Here is an 18,665-nt window from a genome sequence, read left to right as displayed (position 1 = left end):
ACAAAATGTTTGCTTAGGCTACCCAAAGAGAGACATTTGATTTTGCAAAAAGCTGTCTTTTTCAGAGAGGACCCTCCCGTTGTCCCAAACGCATCAACTCATCTTACATTCAGTATCAATAATCTCTCTCTCTCTCTCTCTCTCTCCTTCCTTTTCTCCCTCCCTCTTTATGAAGCATGCTGTCTTTCAATTAACATAGTGATGACCTATTGTTACCCGTTATCATGCTAATCCTGAGCTGGTGTGAAATTACTTTATAATAAACACTATGGAGTTCTGACTTTCAATTAATTTTTCACATGCTGCGCTAAATCAGATTAACTCTACCCCCACCACTACCACTTTTGACCACAGACGTAATTCTTTCCTTATAATGAAATGGAGGATTAATTTATATGAAGCATATCTGTACACATTTGCAAATAAATGTAAAGATAGACTTTGTGCCATATTTGCATTGTGCATTGTTGAGTCTTATGCAGTCTCTCTGAGATGATTAATTTTTTGTGTTCACTGGGGTGGGGAAAGATATTTCCAGTTGTTGTTGTTTCTCAGTTAGATTCTAACTAAATGCCTTCACGACAAATAAGCAAAGAAATGCTCACATATGCCACGGTGCTGACAAAGTGGTGCCTTCTCCCCTAAATCATACAATACTGCATTAGGAGAAGCTGAAGAAAACTGTAAACACTCTGAAATGGAAACAATAATCATTAATACTAAATTGATTGGTGATCTCCCTGGATATGCACACTGACATTCATCCTGAATACTTGGGGGGGCGGGGGGAACGGTAGGGGGAAGGTAGTTTTTTAAATGACCATTAAATTGAAGAAATTTGATGACAATTTCAAGCACATGATAGCTTGCGCTTTTTTAAAACTAATATAGCCCCAGCACTGAATTATATTTTGGGTGAAATAATTATTTTCATCTCTGAACTCATTATTAGAATAGACTAATGGATGAATGTAGGCACACACTAGATGAATAAATTTGTGTTAAAAAAATTAATCATACTACCTAGATGCTGGGCTATATTTTTAATTCTGTCAGTCTCCAGTGTGTTTCATTCAGCTTCTTTTATTACTACAAAATATTGATAGAAAAATTTCCCCAACATATATTTTCTTTTTGACACCAAATGAGAAACACTGCCAGAAAAACTAAAGGTATGACACATATAAAAGATAAATGTGTAACTTATCAAAATTTTTAAACCAATTTTTTGTTAACAATAGAAAAAATAAAATTTTGTTTAGTGTTGCAATAATGAAAATACTTACCATGGAGTTATTTTAAGACAGACTAAGCAAATTATGCTTAACAAACACTGGAAATTTATTTATTTATTCATTTAACAGGTATTTATTTGATGCCTGCTATGTGCTACTACTTTAAGTACAATGATAAGACAATGAAGAGACAAATTCCCATGCCCTCATAGAGATTCCCATCTACAGGGATGAAAACTTGAAATTATAAAGAGTCTATCACTATCATCATTATTATTTTGAACTCTTACTACATGCTCACCACTATGCCAAATGTTTTCCTGTTATATATTTCAACCCACATATTTAATACTTTCAATCTAGGCTATTATTATATATATTTTATAGATGGCTGAAGCTTAGAAGTTAAGTAATTTGTCCCAGTCCCACAGATATAAAGTAGAAGAGCTAGAATTCAAAACTAAAGTTTTTGGACTAAAACTCTTATATGATACTACTTCTGACATTCATTATTTCAAAACCATGTGTCATCATCTTGTATTGGTCTAAATTTTAGTTTTTATACTATGGTGGGTAAAAATGGGAGCAAAAGGTACATTCCCTCACCTAAAGAGATTTCCAGGCTATTGGAAGAAAATTACACATTTATGAAATAACTATTCTTAAAATTTCTCTAAGGCAGGTAAGTTTATAGTCCATAGACACGAAGTGTGCATGTTGATGGGGCAAAGTGGTAGGATTATTTACTGACATTTATCTCTGTGTGAATAGCATATTCAGCTTCTACACCTTTATCATTGTAGAATTCATTATTAATTTAATAGAAGCTTTTAGAGAAGAATTGAAATAATATGATATAAATGCAGCCATTATATGCTACACAATGTGTCCTGATTTCAGTTCCATGATTCTCAGAGTTGAAGATATACAGCAGCATAAGAAATAATCTGTTCATTGAAAGTTTAAAAGACTTCACATTGAAACTGTGTGGACCTAGTACATTTTAAAAGAAGATGTTTTGGATCATTCTGGTAATCTTTTTCATGGTATTATTAAATTTTGTTGTTAATAAACTGATCATTGCCAGCTGAGAGGAGTTGAGGGGCTGAGTGAAAAAGGTGAGGGGATTAAGTACAAATTGATAGTTATAAAATAGTCATGAGAATGTAAAGTATAGCATAAGGAATATAGTCAATAATATCATGATAACTATGTATAATGCCAGGTGGGCACTAGACTAGTCAGGGGGACCACTTCATAAATTATATAAATGTCTAACCATTACACTATACACCTGAAACTAATATAATGTTGAATGTCAACTGTAATTGAAAAATAAAAATTAAAAATAATTAAAAAATAAAACTATTAACTAAATTAGAAAAAACTATTATTTATATTTCCTAAATACTTCATCCATTTTCAAATCTAGTATCATAAATACAATAAAAATACATCTTTATAAGTATTTAATCCTGATATCTTCTGTTACTTCTAATTTCTAATGTCTTTTTTCTATTTTTATTTCTTCTCTTTTCACCTCATCGGATTCACCAAAATCTTATCTCTCTTATTGTTTTTTTGTTTATCTTCTCTATGGTTTTTCAGAGAATCTTTTTATTCAAATAGCCAATTCTTACATTTGTTTTTCAATGCTAGTGTTCTTTATTTATTAATTCATTCATTTCTGCTTTTATGCTTATTAATTACTCTACCTGCTCTCCATAGGTATATTTTTCTTCTTTTTGTAATTTCTTGAGTTGAATGGTAATTTTTAATTTTTTCTCTTTAAATACTTTCAATTTTCCTGCCTGGCTGTATCTCATGATTATTTTCCTAGATATTCTGTATTTCAAGCAGTTTTGAGTTCCTCCTTTACCAAAAATTTTTTTAGAATACTGTTTTCCAAATGATTCAGGTTCTTCTCTGTGTGTTTATATTTTCAGTATCCATTTCCAATTTTAATTGAATACAGTTTAGAATATTGTCTAATATTTGATCAAGAGGGTACTTGAAATAAAATGCATTTGCTGTTTGTATAGTATAAAGTTGGATGAGTATCAATTTAAACAAGTTTAGCTATCATTCAGATTATCTATGCCCTAGTAATTCCTTGAGCATTTTATCTGAATATAACTGAGAACATTGTGTAAGATCTTCTAATGCTATCATATTTATGATATGATAAATAAAATTCTTTTATTTATAGTTGCAGTAGTTTTTACTTTTAAATGTCAATACCGTTATTTAGGATGCAAATATTCATGGTAGTTGTATCTTCAGCAATAAAACTGACCCTGTGGTCTCATTTAATAAACCAATGTACTGAGATATTTAATGAGATATTGTGTGTAGTAGAAAAAGATTTGAAACAACCTGAAGGTCCATCGATAAAGGATTAGTTAAATAGTTTATATACATCTATACAACCAAATATGTATACTCACTGAAACTAATAAGGAAACCCTATATATACTGATAGATAAGAATATCAATGATCTATTTCTAAGTGAATAAAGCAAAGTGCAGAACCACGTATAGAGTATGTTATCATATGTTAGCAGACCCATGAAAAGCATGGGACCAGAGTGGTAAGAACTCCAGTTCTCATGTTAGTCTCCTTGACTGAATTCTGTCTCCAACTCCTAGCTGGTAATCTTGGCAAGTACCTAGTATCTCTGTAGCTTCACTTGTAAAATGGAAAAAAAGAATTAAGGACCTATCTCCTAAAGTTTTAGAAGGGATTAATTGAATTAGAACAGGAAAAGTGCTTAAAATACCACCTGGCTCAAAAAATACCACCACGTGCTCAAAAAATGTTAATATTTAAAGCAAAAAAGAAGAAAATCTTCACATATGTAAATATGTATATTTACATATATATAATGTATAGTTTGAAAGTACGGTAGATGGATAGTAAAATGTCTCTGATTCTTTACTCCTCCCTGTACCTGTGCCTTTACAAGGTGACTTAGCATCTCCTCCCATTGAGATGTGAAATCTATTTCCTCACCCTTTGAATCAGGCACGGCCTTAAATATAAGAATGCGGCAGAGGTGGCAGTTTGTCAGTTCAGAACCTAGGTCTACCATTTGTGCTTCTGCTCTCTTTCTCTCAGACCCCTGTCATTGCCACCATGAGAAGCAGTGTGGGTTAGCCTACTGAATAAGAGTCTACCTTGGAGGTTCTAGTCATGCTACCTGTCTCAGCCAAGGTCATCACAGGCCAGTCATGTCTCAACCCCCCTAACCACAGATGCATGACTGATCCCAGATGAGATTAAAAACTGTCCAGCTGGCTCACAAAACTACAAACACTATTTTAAATTATTAGGTTTGTCATGTGTCAATAGCTAGTTGATATAAAACAATATATGAGAACGAGCAGCAAGGATTACCTTTAGGTATGAGTTCTGGTTGGTATGAGTCAGGATGGATTGAGAAATATATTTCACCATAGAACTTTCTAGATCACTTTTTAATGGCATGCAGTTATTACCAATTTTTATCTATCATTATTTTTAAGAGAATGAATGAACCATGCACTCACTAATTCTCAAGATAGAAGACCAGTTAGAGCTAAACTAGATATCTGGTGTGGTTCTGAACCAAGAAAGATGATGTGGACCAGCCTCTATGTAGAATTTTAAGATGATCTTGTGATGATAAAGGTGTGTGTAGAGCCCCATGCAGTTTCTATTTCTGTAACAACTATACAGAAGATTTATGAAAGATACATTGAAGAGGCGTAGATTGAGAGTTTGTATCACCTCTTGGAAGTGCTATCATAGTGATTAGTACAGTTTTCACATTTGACAAAAAATGAAAGAGAAAGAACAAACTCATGAGTTTTGATTGTTTTATTGATCTGATGCAATTTTATGTTAATTATAGTTTTTAGTTAGCCTAAAACTTCTTATTTTGATGTATTAAACAAAGTCTCTTATGTTTTTTCTTTAACAATTGGATTGAGTGACTGCAGCATAGCAGAGTAAGATGAGTACTCTGAATTATTCAGAATATAAAATATGATCTTTATCTTCAAGGAACAATAATAGGACAATGAATTGAACAAATAACCATAAAACCAATGTCATATTTAAAGTCTTATTATAGTTTCTTGAATATTTCACTTGTAATCTATAGTTTTAAGTGTTTCCTCAGCTTTTTTCAGCTTTATTGAGATATATTTGAAAAATAAAATCATAACATAAAGTGTATAATGTGATGATTTGATATAGGTATACATGATGAGAGGATTCCACAATCCAGTGACCAACACCTAATCCATCACTTAACTTTTTTTCCTTTTTTGGTAAGAATACTTAAGTTCTACCACCTTAGCAAATTTCAGTTATACGATATAATTATAAAATTCTACCACCACCTTAGCAAATTTATTGCATAATACAGTTCATTTACACAATACAAATTTTAATTATAGAACTATAGTCATCATGTTATGCATTAGATCCTAAGACCTTATTCACTTTATAATTGAATGTTTATATCTTTTTATCAACCTCTCCCCATTTTCCAAACCTCCAGCTCCTGGCAATCATTCTATTCTGTTTCTATGAGTTCAGCTTTTCTTATAAATACTTTAAGTGGTGGACAAAAATACCAGTTAAATATAAATTAATAAACAATAAAAAAGAAACCATAGAATATCTGAGTTAGTATTAGACATGACATTTAAAAACTAAAAGTAATATGGTCATTGCCAATAAATATTGACTGAGCTTCTTCTAATTATATTTCAAAAGTATGAGACATGATTTTTCCCCTTAAAGAGATTAACAATTAAGCATTGCTATTAAAAATAGCCTTTTAGCATTTTCTATATGCCAGATAAATAGGGCACGAAATAATAGATATAAAAGTTAAAAAGAAAGAGCATTTGTTCAGTTTGGAGGGTAAGAGATAGGCTGGGTACAGAAAAGTAAGGTAAGATTAGACTAGCAAAGAAATGAAGGTAGGGTATTGTAGGCTGAAGAAACAATGCGAAACAAATGCCTCAGGTGGGAAAAGTGTGTGTGTGTGTGTGTGTGTGTGTGTGTGTGTGTATGTGTCTGTCTGTCTGTCTGTCTTTCTGTCTTTGTGGCTGTGTGTATACACACATATATGTGTATGCATGTTATGAAAATTCATACATATATGTGTGTAGCCATGCTACTTAAATGCATACATGCATATAAATATATTAATATGATATCTATTTATGGTAAGTCATTTAATTCACCTAGCAATCCACTAGACTCAGCTCCTTGATATCTGAAACCCCATACTTATCAGGAACCAACATGACACGTACGTATTAGGTGCTTAATACATATTCATTGAATAAAAGAAAGAATGAATCAATGGACACTGCAGAAGAGGTACGAAAAAACTGAGGCCTAACGTGTGGCTTTCCCAAATTAAGGAATTAATAAAATGTCTTTCTGACAGTGTTTTTTTCTCTATTTCCTTTTTACTCAAAGTCATCCATGCACTAGCAGCCTCAGCACCATCTAAGAGCTTAGAGATTCAGAATGTCAGGCCCTACCCCAGACCTAATGATTCAGAATCTGCACTGTAACCAGATCAGCAGGTGATTTGTATGCATGTTAAAGATGGAAAAACACAACACTATTTTGCATCCTGAAGAATAAGGAGATTAATCAAAGAATTCTGAAGGTTTGTGAAACAGAGAAACGGAAAATAAACATGGATACATGAGTGCGAAGCACTTTGAGGAAGGCCATGACTTCAAAGCTAAGGAATTTATGTTATAAACCAGGATTTCCAAAGTAGAGTATCTTGACCCCAAGAGGTACACTAGGCAATCAGTCCACTAGGACGTGAGGGGAAAATTTAGAACACATTAAAATTTAGTTTTTATCTAAAAACAAGAAAGAAATTTGACTTTACTAATATTTAATGTTCATATAGACCACTGCACCTTCACCCGGTCTGCTTGTCAGGTTACAATTCAGATATGCCGCAGGGAAAATTGCAATTCAAGCAGCTATGTGCTGTGTTCATACACTGGGCATCGAAGTATAGGCAGCCTTTACTTAAGAAAACACTCGAATTAAATATCTTGTTTTAATTAACATAAACTTCTCCAAGTGCACAAGTGGTTTTAAGTGGTTTCTCAGCATTGACATGTTCAGATACAAAAGTGCATACACACACATGCCCACACACATGCACACTGGATAGAAGATTTAAAATGCAACACAAGTGAACAAGAAAACGGCAGAGCTAATCCTTAACTGATAAAAGCTCTTAGCCACATTACAAGGGGAAACAATGACAATCTCACCAAATCTGATAAGAAGGCAGCCAACAAATGAAAAATATGACTGCTTTTCAAAAGAGACTGTTATGAAGTCGGTATGTTGATAATGGATGTCTGGAAATATTTCCATGGATCGTGTTTTTGTGACAATAATAATGATGTAAGTATGTCTTCTATAAAAACTTACATATCTGCATATTTAAACCTCTTGGAAACAAACTACTAACATTAAAAAAGACATTTCTAAATATGATTAAATTGAGTTTAAACCAGTGTAAAAGTGTAACATCTTCTGTTTAGTTTGCAAAAACAACTGATTGACATAAGGGAAGATGAAAATTTATGAGCTGGCTTCAACAAAATTGTTGGCTTCGCTGTTGGTTGGGATTGAATAATGAGACTGTGATTTAGTAAGTGTAGCCTGTCTTGAATTTCTTCAATTTAGATGTACATATCTTTGTGAGGTATCTTTCTCAAATCTGATATAATACCAAATACTTAAATTAACAGAATTTATAAATGATCATAACTTATAGATAAACCAAACATTTGAAAAATAATGAAACATATTCAAACACATTGGTCTCTCCAAATATATTATGAAGACTGAGAAGTTTTGTCACTAAAATTTTAAATTAACATGTTTCAATATTAACTTTGTTGACATAAAAATTAATTTTTACCTTTCTGAAGGTAAAAATTATAGTTACAGTTATAATTTACAGTTATAATTATAACTGTAAGTGCCATTAACTAAAAGAAGCATCCAGATTTTAGAGATGTTAAAATCCGAGGAGGTGAGGGAGAAGTACATCTAGAGTAATTATGCTTAAGTTTGGAAGCTAATAAGAACAACAAAACAAAAACAACAGTGGTCTTAACAATAAAGGAGTCTTTTTCCCATATAGAAGTCTGGAAATGTACAGTCCAAGCACACAGGGCCCCTTCTTGAATGCACCAATCTCTTTACCGCTTTCTGGCCTACACTCTTGCAGCCCTATTGCATTTGTTCATGGAACCCTTCTTGCACCTATTCTGGATTAACTTCTTCTCAACCATCAAACACCGGTTTATATACCATTCTTCAATGACGGCTACTCTGACTTAAATCTAAGTTAGGTCCTCCTCATTGTTACCTCCCGTGTTCTTTTCCTTCCTGGCTCTCATCACAAGTTGTCATTATACTTATGTGTGTGTGTTTAATGTCTGTGCCCTCACTTCCCCTAGAAGGCAAGGACTATGCACGTTTGTTAGTTTCACTCTCACGTATTCATTGTCCATCACGGTGCTCCTGGCAGGAAGTACATGACAATGAACAGCTGCTGAAGAGTTTCATAGCCAGCAGTTACTGAGCCCAGATTCTGTGCCAGACACTAAGCTTTACATCCACAAGAGATGCTCAAGCTCTCCTAGGTGGTAACTATTATTAGCCTTATTTTACAGATGAAGAAACCAAGAAAGAGAGGTGAATTTACAAACAAAGTTCAGTTTATTCCATCAGTGAACAAATAAACAAAAATCTCTACTCTCAAAAATCTTACCATCTTTCAGATAGAAAATGACAAGCCAGGGCTTGGAGGCAGGAGTGACTCTGGAGCCTGAGGGTTTTACCCCTTCTCCACACTCCTCCTCCCACATCTTCTGAATGAATATTGTGGAGAGACTATAACAGACATTTAATTTTGAAAACCACACTTACCTAACTTTAGGTCATTCGTATATTACACTTTCAGTTTGTTTGTTATTAAATTTCTCCTGATTTCTCGAAGAAAAATGAAATGTAAAATTTGTAATCTCCTATAGAACCTTATTATCCTCTTTATAACCCCAGTACCTTGCATCTGCTAAGCACACAGTGCCACCAAAATACACATGTATTAAATGAATGAACAAATGAGCGAGTGAGTGAATGAATGAATGAGGAGCAAGAAATTGTTCTCTCCTATGTGTACTACCACTTGGATATTAATGCGAATAGCTTCTCTCATTTTTTGGCTTGATTTTTTTAGGCAATAAACTCAGTACTCAGCTCACTAAGACTATGTCTTATCAAATACATAAATATTTAGAATGATAATCCGTACAGTTTTCACCCCGGCAGGGAAGACAAGAGCATTATGGAAATTCTCAAGAGAGGACAGAAGCATTAATCTGTAGCTTTATTTGACAACAGGAACCAGGTGACGGGGAGTAGGAGGAAGGGGAAAACCAGAAGAGTGGGAGGAAAAAAAAAGAGGGACATAAAAAATGAAGGCACCAGTGAAAGTGAATACTTGTAACACTATATAGTGATCTTTGTATAAAAGGAAATAGTGGTTACAGAATATATTTCTCACCTCCCTTCTTTCATTGATCTTTTCTCATTAATAGACATAATTATTTACATTTAATTTCTTGTTGGTTCAATGTTTAATTTTATAGCTAATGAAGTATTAGCATTTGAATAAGTAATGTTTAATATTTATTAACAAGGATTAAAAATGCACACATCATTCACTTACTTGATACAATATCTTTGTTTTTCACATCAAGAAAAAAAGTATTACCTAAAAGAAGCTTCACACATGGACTACATTCCCAACATACTCAATATACCCAAATATCACTATTTTCTAAAAATAGTTCTGGCAAATTTGTCAGATACTTTGAAAGATAGGGAAAGGGGGAGGTGAGGAAAAGTGATCTTACATCTCAGGAATTCCTTCAAGCCACATCATTTCACCACTTTTGTACGCAGGAGCTTAACCAGCATGGTAGCATTATATAATAGTCATACTAAATTGGCAGTTTCACTCCTATCTTTACCCTGATATTTTCTCAATGGTGTGAACTGTGAAATGGGCTAATCTGCTATCAAATCCTAAAACAATGGAATAGCTTTGTGCACTGGTATAATAAAATTTTTTCTATTACTGATGTTACTCTCTGATTTTGAACATTCCTTTAACTGATATATAGCATGCATGTCTTAAGAACATATTAGTGACTTGGTTAAAAGCAAAGTCCTAGAATACAATATTTGCATAATTCTAAAGCAGAGTTTTGAAACACTATTCTAATGAATCCCTCCACCCTTGGTTACATATTCAAGTCATACCCTCTTCCATCCTTAGATGCTAAAAAGAATTATAGCACCAAATTCCAATCAAGACTATAAATCTCAAAAACACAAAGATGAATTTCATTCTCTTGTGCTGCACACTATTCCCCATTCTCAAGGGAACAGTGGAAAAACAGCAAAAGGGTTGAAGATAGAGGAATCTTGCATCATGACAATATTGACAACTTAGCAGCCCACAGAACCCAAAAAGTTCATTCTAAATCTCCAAACGCTTTCTTGAATACAGAAAATTCACCAAACAAAAACAGCCAGGGCAGTTCTGGCTTTTACATGTTCCTATACTTTCTAAGATGCCACTACAGAACATACGTAGCTTTGATAAAATGGCAAGTAAATGCATGTAACAATCTTCCTCTAAGGGAGGTCAAGTTCTTTTTCCTGAACAAGGGGCCTTCAAATAGTAGGAAGAAAGCCACAGCCTTAAATATTTCAGAATAAAGCCTGTAACCTTCACAGAGACTTTTATTCCAGCTGTGTTCGCATTCATTATAATGACTCTGGAGAACAGCTCTGACTCATTTTAGATGATGACTACATAACTATTCATTTATACTTAATGAGTTTATTCCACCAGGTATATGATGAACTCTAAACAAATAGTGTCATTGAATCACACATGTCAATAAATTTGAGTATTAAACTGATTCCACCTAGCAAAGGTAATGATAAGCTAGGAGGAAAAAGAGCTGTGTCTAATTAATGAAAATGCCCTTTGTATTTTCTAATCATTGAAACATTAACTTGAAAATGGCTTTCCTTGCAATAATTTACAGACAAGCACTCTTTAATGGGAAAACAATTCAAATTTATGTGCAATTGAACTACAATTATTTGATTAACTTTATTAAATTCTTGTCGATTCTACAGTCTGGATGAAGTGTATCATTTTTTATAAGTTTCATATGTTGCAGTTTTAAGTTTTTCAACCTTAGGTTTCAATTGATCCTGAAAATGTCCTTAGGAACCTGCTTTTGTGCCTACTGGACAGAACTGCGATGACTGGGATTCATTTCACTTGTTTCTTTCTGTAATGATAATCTCATTTTCAAATTCAAGAGGCACTTGAATAAATTTAGTAGCAGAATTCACATGATTCTTTGGTGCTTTGTGTGTAATTGAAACTAAGGGAAACACTTGTCTAAAGGAAACTCCATTCGAATTAGTAAAATCCATATCTATAAGCTTAGGTTTAACTAGGTAGTACTGACAACTCAAATATTCTCTGCTGTATTGTCATGTAACAGCAAGAAAGGCTTATATTTTAAAAAAAGAGAGAGAGATAAAGTTCCCAGATCAATATTCTAAATTTACACATTAAGGAACTAGAAAAAGAAGAACAAATTAAACCAAAAGCCAGAAAGAGAAAGGAAATAATAAAGGTAGGAGAAAAATAAAAAATAAAAATAAAAAATAAAAAATAAAAGCAAAAAAATAGAGAAATAAAATAAAACCATAAAAATGTGGTTCTTTGAAAAGATCAATAAAATTTGTTAATCTCAACCTAGCATGGCCGAGGGTGAGGGAAGGAGAATACATAAATTACCAATATCAGGAATTAAAGAGAATATATCTTTACAAATATTACAATATAAAAAATAATAAGGGAATATTATGAATAACTCTATGTCCATAAGTTCGACAACTTAGATGAAATGGATCAACCTCTTGAAAGACACTATCAAAACTCACTCAAGAAGAAATAGGCCACTTGAATAGTCCTAAATCTATTAAAGCAATTAATTTTGTAGTTTAGAGACTTCTAACAAAAAAAAAATCCAAAAGATTTTACTGAAAAACTTTATCAAACATTTAAAGAACAATTAATATGAATTTTAGAATTCTAGAAAACAGAAAAGAAGGGAATACTAATCAACTAATCTTATAATCTTGTAAGTCCAGCATTACCTTGATACCAAAACCAGACAAAAACATTATAAGGAAGAGTATTATCTATCAATATTTCTCATGAAAATAGACAAAAATCTTTAACAAAATGTTATAAAAATTTTATTAATCATTACGTAAAAGATAACACATTACATCATTCTTGCTAAGAATGCAAGTCTGGTTCAACATTCAAAAATCAATTTAATTTAGGATATTAATACTTTAAAGAAAGAAAGCCACATGACCATCTCAATATATGCAAGAAAAACATTTGACAAAAATTCAACATTCATTTATGACCAAAAAAATGTAATAAAATACTCTCGGCAAACTCTGAACAATAGCAATCTTCCTTATCCTGATAAAGAACTTCTACATAAAACTACATTTAACATTATATTTAATGGTAAAAGCCTAAATGCTTTCCTTCTAAGATTGGGAGAAGGCAAAGATATTCATTCTGTCATGCTATTCAATACCACATTGAAAGTGCCACCTAGTACAATAAGGCAAAAATTAATTAATTAATTAATTAAATGAAATATTAGAAACAGACTCACGGATACAGAAAACAAACTGGTGGTTGCAATGAGAGGGCAGTTGGGGAGCTGGGTGAAAAAGTAAAGAGATTAAGATTTATAAATTGGTAGTTACTAAATAGTCATGGTGATAAGAAATATACAGCATAAGGAATATAGTTAATAATACTGTAATAGTTCAATATGGTATTAATCAGGGGGATTCACTTTGTAAATTATATAAATGTCTAAGCACTGTGCTATATACCTGAAACTAATATAAAATAATATTAAATGTCAACTATAATTGAAAAATATAAAATAAATAATATTTTTTAAAAAATAAATAAAAAGCACATGTATGAGAAAGAAAAATAACTAACTCAATTGCAGATGGCATAATTGTCTGTGTAGAAAATTCCAAAGAATCTATAAAAAGTCTCCTAGAATTAACAATGACTTTAGCAAGTTTGCAGGATACAAGATCAATATAAACAAATCAATCAACTACTCTATATTACTATATAGTATGAAAATAAGAAATCGAAATTATAAAATAGTACTATTTAAAACAGCACCAAAAAAATAAATAGAAAGATTTGAATATAACAAAATATATTTGGGTTCTGTCTGCTGAAAACCACAAAACATTGATTAAATATATATATATCAAGATAGCATGGTATTGATGAAAGGATATACACATAGATCAATGAAACAAAAATAGAGTCTAGAAATAGGCCTATACGAATATGCTTAATTGATTTTTGACAAATGTGCAAAGCTAACTAAAATGGATGAGGATAGTCTTTTAAACAAGTGATATTAGAACAATAGGATATTATACACAAAAGAGAGGAAATGAAAAATACTATAGTCACTTTGCAATTTGATGGTTTCTTATAAAGTTGAACTTTCACTTATCATATGACCTAGAAATTTCACTCCTAAATATTTACCCAAGAGAAAACTAAGATCACACAAAAAACATGTATGCAAATGTTTGTAACAGCTTTATTTGCAGTAATTTAAACTGGAAACAACCCAAAAATTCTTCAACTGGTGAATGGATAAACAAATTATTCAACAACAGTAAGAAATGAACTGATGATATAACATGGATAAATCTCAAATGTCACATGCATGGTAAAAAAAAAAAAAAGACTCAAAAGGCTACATACTGTATGGTTCCATTTCTAAAAGACATAACTGTATGGACAAACAATCAATCAGTTGTCAGAGGTTAGGACGGAGAAGAGGTGTTGACTGCCCAGAGACAGACAAGGGATTTTTTGCATGTGAGACTGTAGTAGTAGTTACATGAAATAATGCATTTGTCAAAACTCCTAAAATGGTGGTATACCAAAAAAGAGTGAATTGTACTGTATGCAAATTAAAAATAAAATAAATTCACAGAGATCTAAATTAACTAAATTTCATCTTATATTTCCATTTGTCTAATTTGTCCCTAAGTGAACTCTTTACTGATTAATTCATCACTATTAGTAGAACCACCTTGCTTCCACACCTTGATTATCATTCTCTCTCTCATTTGATGTAATCCTTTTTTTATATTCTTTTATCATCACCTTCCATTTCCAATTAATTACCAAGTTCTGCCAATTTTTCCTATGTAATAACTTTCATATTCACCTTCTCTTTCTCATTTGTTTAGCCATCATGTTTTCACTAATCATTATATCCTACTAGTTAGTTTGCTTGCCTAAAGCAAGCCTTTTGTCTTTTTGTAATATTGTCTTTTAATATCATTTCTTTTCTCTGCTCAGAAATCTTCAATGGTTTTCCATTTTCTGTCATATCTGTTCCCAATGCTTCAAAACTATTGACTATCCTGTATACCTCTTTTCCATCTTTATGTCTTAAAAATCTCCTTTCATTCTAAACTAATACTAATAAAAATAGTACCTACTGTTTACTGCTTATTATATTCTATGCACCGTTAAACTATCTTTTATTATTTCTATTTAATCCTGCCAGCAATTCTATGATGCAATTTACCCCTACTTTATGAATATAAAAACTGAGGCCCAAAGAAGTAATTAAGTTTGCTAAGATCAGACATCAAACAAATGGCTAAAATAGAATTCAAACCCAGTCTCTCTGATTCCAGTTCTTATACTCTTAAGGTCTAAATTCTTTAAAGTTCTTTACATTTTTACTTCATTTGATCCTCTACTACATATATTCTCAAATCATGTCTTCTCCTTAAAGGTTCTCTTCTTCCCAGCCGAGCCTTGCCAAATTCCTCAAAAAGAGTTTCTGACTACTCCACACTACCATTTAATTGCCCTCAATAGATGATTTAAAGATATATTTTCATGCCACGAATCATACCTTGTTCCATAATTACTATCTAAGATATTTCACTGACGTGTGTTTTATTTTCTCTCAACCTAAAATCTTATTCATTCACAAAAGAAAGTAACACAAATTTAATGAACACCTATTAAATGCCTAGCAATGAGCAGGATAGGTCACTGCTTCAAGGAGTTCACAGCAAATTTCTTAAGAGCAGGAATTATGTGTTTTTCCTTTTATTTTACCCCTTCCCCCAACCTCCCCAAGAACCTATTATGCTGCATTCCACATGCTTTCAGGATAGATGAGTGAATGTACTGGTTTGCCTTGGTCACAAATACACAATATCTAAGAGCCAGAAAAAACTGTCAGAGCTCTGTGAAATTTTACGTTGAAAAACTGCTAATGATGCCATCAGGCCCAGTGTCCTTCAGGGGAGAAAATGAGCTCTTGAGGCAAACATGTAGAAGCTGCAAACCATTTGTAATCAGAAAGTGAAGTATGCAACAAGGGAAGCTTGCCAAGCTCTAGGACTCAGTGGCTTTAATGAAGGGATGGTATTACCAGTGGAAATCAAACTTGCCTACCAGCTGGATTATCTCATCTTCACAATGAGTTTTGCTGGCTGATAACCACAGGATCCTGAGAAATTAAGCAGACCCACAAATTACCTGCATAACATTCTGGCTAGATGTTAGAAAGTTGAATTAATTGCCTGAAAATAAATGAATGGGGTAGGGCCAAGAATTGTCTCATTAGTATTCAGTAACACTGCTGTCTTCGGAAGAAAAGGAGAGAAGGCGGGGGAGAGAGGCGAAACAAAGGGAGGTGGGGAGGAGAGCAGAACTGGGAAGAATAATGAGGGAAATCGTTATTTTACAAGTGCATTATGGGCACCTTTTTTTTTTTTCCAGATTGGTTACAGAATTTCCTAGTCTAGCCCAGTTCACAATGTCTCAGTAGACTCTACCCATGCTTTGTGATGGAGCAGACACTCTGAGGAGCCCAGCAATTAATAAATGTGCAATATACTTTCCTTTTCTTTTCCAAATGAGAGTTAGCAGCTTTCAAGTATTTTTCTTTGGCAATAAAAGGGGGGTGGGGTGGCGGTGAGGGGAAACAGTGCCCAACAGGTGCACCACTCAAACATTTTCATCAGCAGCTTTATTCCAGGTAATCAGAAAGTGAAGTTGAAAGGAACATCTGAATCCTCCAGGTATGATTATATTTTCTCTTACAGTATGTTTAATTTCTTTGATTAATAATTCTCTTCAGTCTTAAAAACCACAGTGCAAAGCCAGGTCTTGCGATGTTCATGAGCACAACGAGTTTCTCCAAAACTTACTGTTAGTGCATTGTTAGAGGATGCCGTTCCCGGGCAGCCCCCTGGAAAAAAAAGCCATGCAAAGATCATGACATGAAGTGGATGTTGAGGTCACCTTGGTGGCCAGACGCTGAGACTGGTGGGTAGCCCCCTCCCTACAAGAGTCGGTTCACCAATAACTTATCAACTGTTTCTTTCTTAAAACTTGTGGTACCTTCTGCTTCATCTTTGCATTACAATCACTTGCTGAAGACAATTTTTTCAGGATAACTGTCATCCTTTCAACTTTTCAAAGCCCTTCTGAACTGATTTTATCTAAGCCCTTCAATATGTACCAGGAGCCTAAAAGTAAAACGGCTAAGATTGGGCCTCATTCATTTGTGGGCCGCTTTCTTTAGTTGTCAGGAGCAGTATCTCTTTTTATGATGTGCGTGCTTTGAGTAACTTCTAGCTAAAACGCTTTTTTCATTCTGAGTGCCGAGAATATGCCTGTCCAGGAGGCTTAGACCTGCATTTCTCTTTGCATTTAGAGAAAGATTTTCATATAATTATCCTCACTACAGCTTTTACATTATAAATCATGTTAAGACTATGTTAAAATTAATTTTCTATTATTTTTATGTTCCCTCTAAGTTCCTTTGCCTTTCAAACATCGAATCGCCTCTTATTTTGCTCACATTTCTCTTTTACACCTCTAAAACATAGCTATATACTGGCAGTTATCTTAAAAAGCAAAAATATTCTCTCTTACCTATGATTTATCTCGGGTGAGGTTGTCTGCTATACTTTTTTTATATCCAGTAACATAAAAGTGAATATCTCTTTTTTATCATATATAGCAAAAATATTTTTAACCTCACTTCAAAAAACAAAGGAGAGTTTGAAGTGAGAAATCAATCATCTCTAAGTATGAACTGAGAATCTCTTTTGGCCATTTGCCTGTATACTCTGGGATATGTAATTACAAAAAAAAAAAAACTGGAAATCCAACTTGGGTTGTGGATGTTTTCTTCTTTTATTTATTTCAAAGAAGTTAGAGTTAGAGTTGTAATTAGGCTTTGTTTGAGTGAAGTTGCAGCTTATTTTCTCTGTGTTTCTTTATCCCTCTCCTCCTTCATCCTCAGATGTTGGCTTCAACCTCAGAATGGAAAGACAGCATCTCACATTCCACGTCAGGAGTTGGCCAACTTTGGCCCACAGACCAAATCCAGGCTGCCATGTGTATTTATAAAATTCTATTGGAATATGGTCATTCTTGTTTGTTTACATATTGTCTATGACTGCTTTCACACTACAAGGGCAGTGTTGAACAACTGCAGCAGAGACCACACGGCTCACAAAGGCTAATATTTACTGTTTGCCTTTCTACTCTTCTTGTGGCTCTTTCTTGTGGGCCAAGAAACTTCTTATCCACAACTGTTAGTAAACTTCTTGCCATCTCATTAGGTCACATGGTCATAACTAAACCAGTGCTGTAGCCAAAATAATGCCAAACTCTGTTTGGCTTAAGCCCACCATGGCCAGAGCATTTTATTGCCTGTAGATTAATTACATTAATGGTCTGCATGGGAGAGGTCCCTGATAGTAGATATTATTGCTATCTCAGCAGGATAGAATAAGGAGAAAATGTACATGGTGTTATGGGTTGAATAGTGCCCTCTCCCCAATTTAAATGTTGGGATTCTAACCCTCAGTATCTCAGAATGTGACTGTATTTGGACTTTTAATCTTTACAGAGGTAATCAAGTTAAAATGAGGTCATTAGGGTGCACTGTAATCCAATATGACTGATATTCTTATTAAATGGAAAAGTTGGAGACAGACTGTGTAAAGATGGAGGCAAAGATTAAGGTGATGCTTCTAGAAGTTAAGAAATGCAAAAGATTGCCAGCAAACCACCAGAATCATGGGGGGGTGAGGCATGGAACAGACTTATTCTCACAGCCATCAGAAGGAGCTAACCCTGCTGACACCTT

Source organism: Pteropus medius, unplaced genomic scaffold, assembly GCF_902729225.1.
Source record: "Pteropus medius unplaced genomic scaffold, Ma_sr-lr_union100, whole genome shotgun sequence".
NCBI lineage: Eukaryota > Metazoa > Chordata > Mammalia > Chiroptera > Pteropodidae > Pteropus > Pteropus medius.
The sequence above is the reverse complement of the archived record's forward strand: the minus strand, read 5'-3'. Positions refer to the sequence as shown.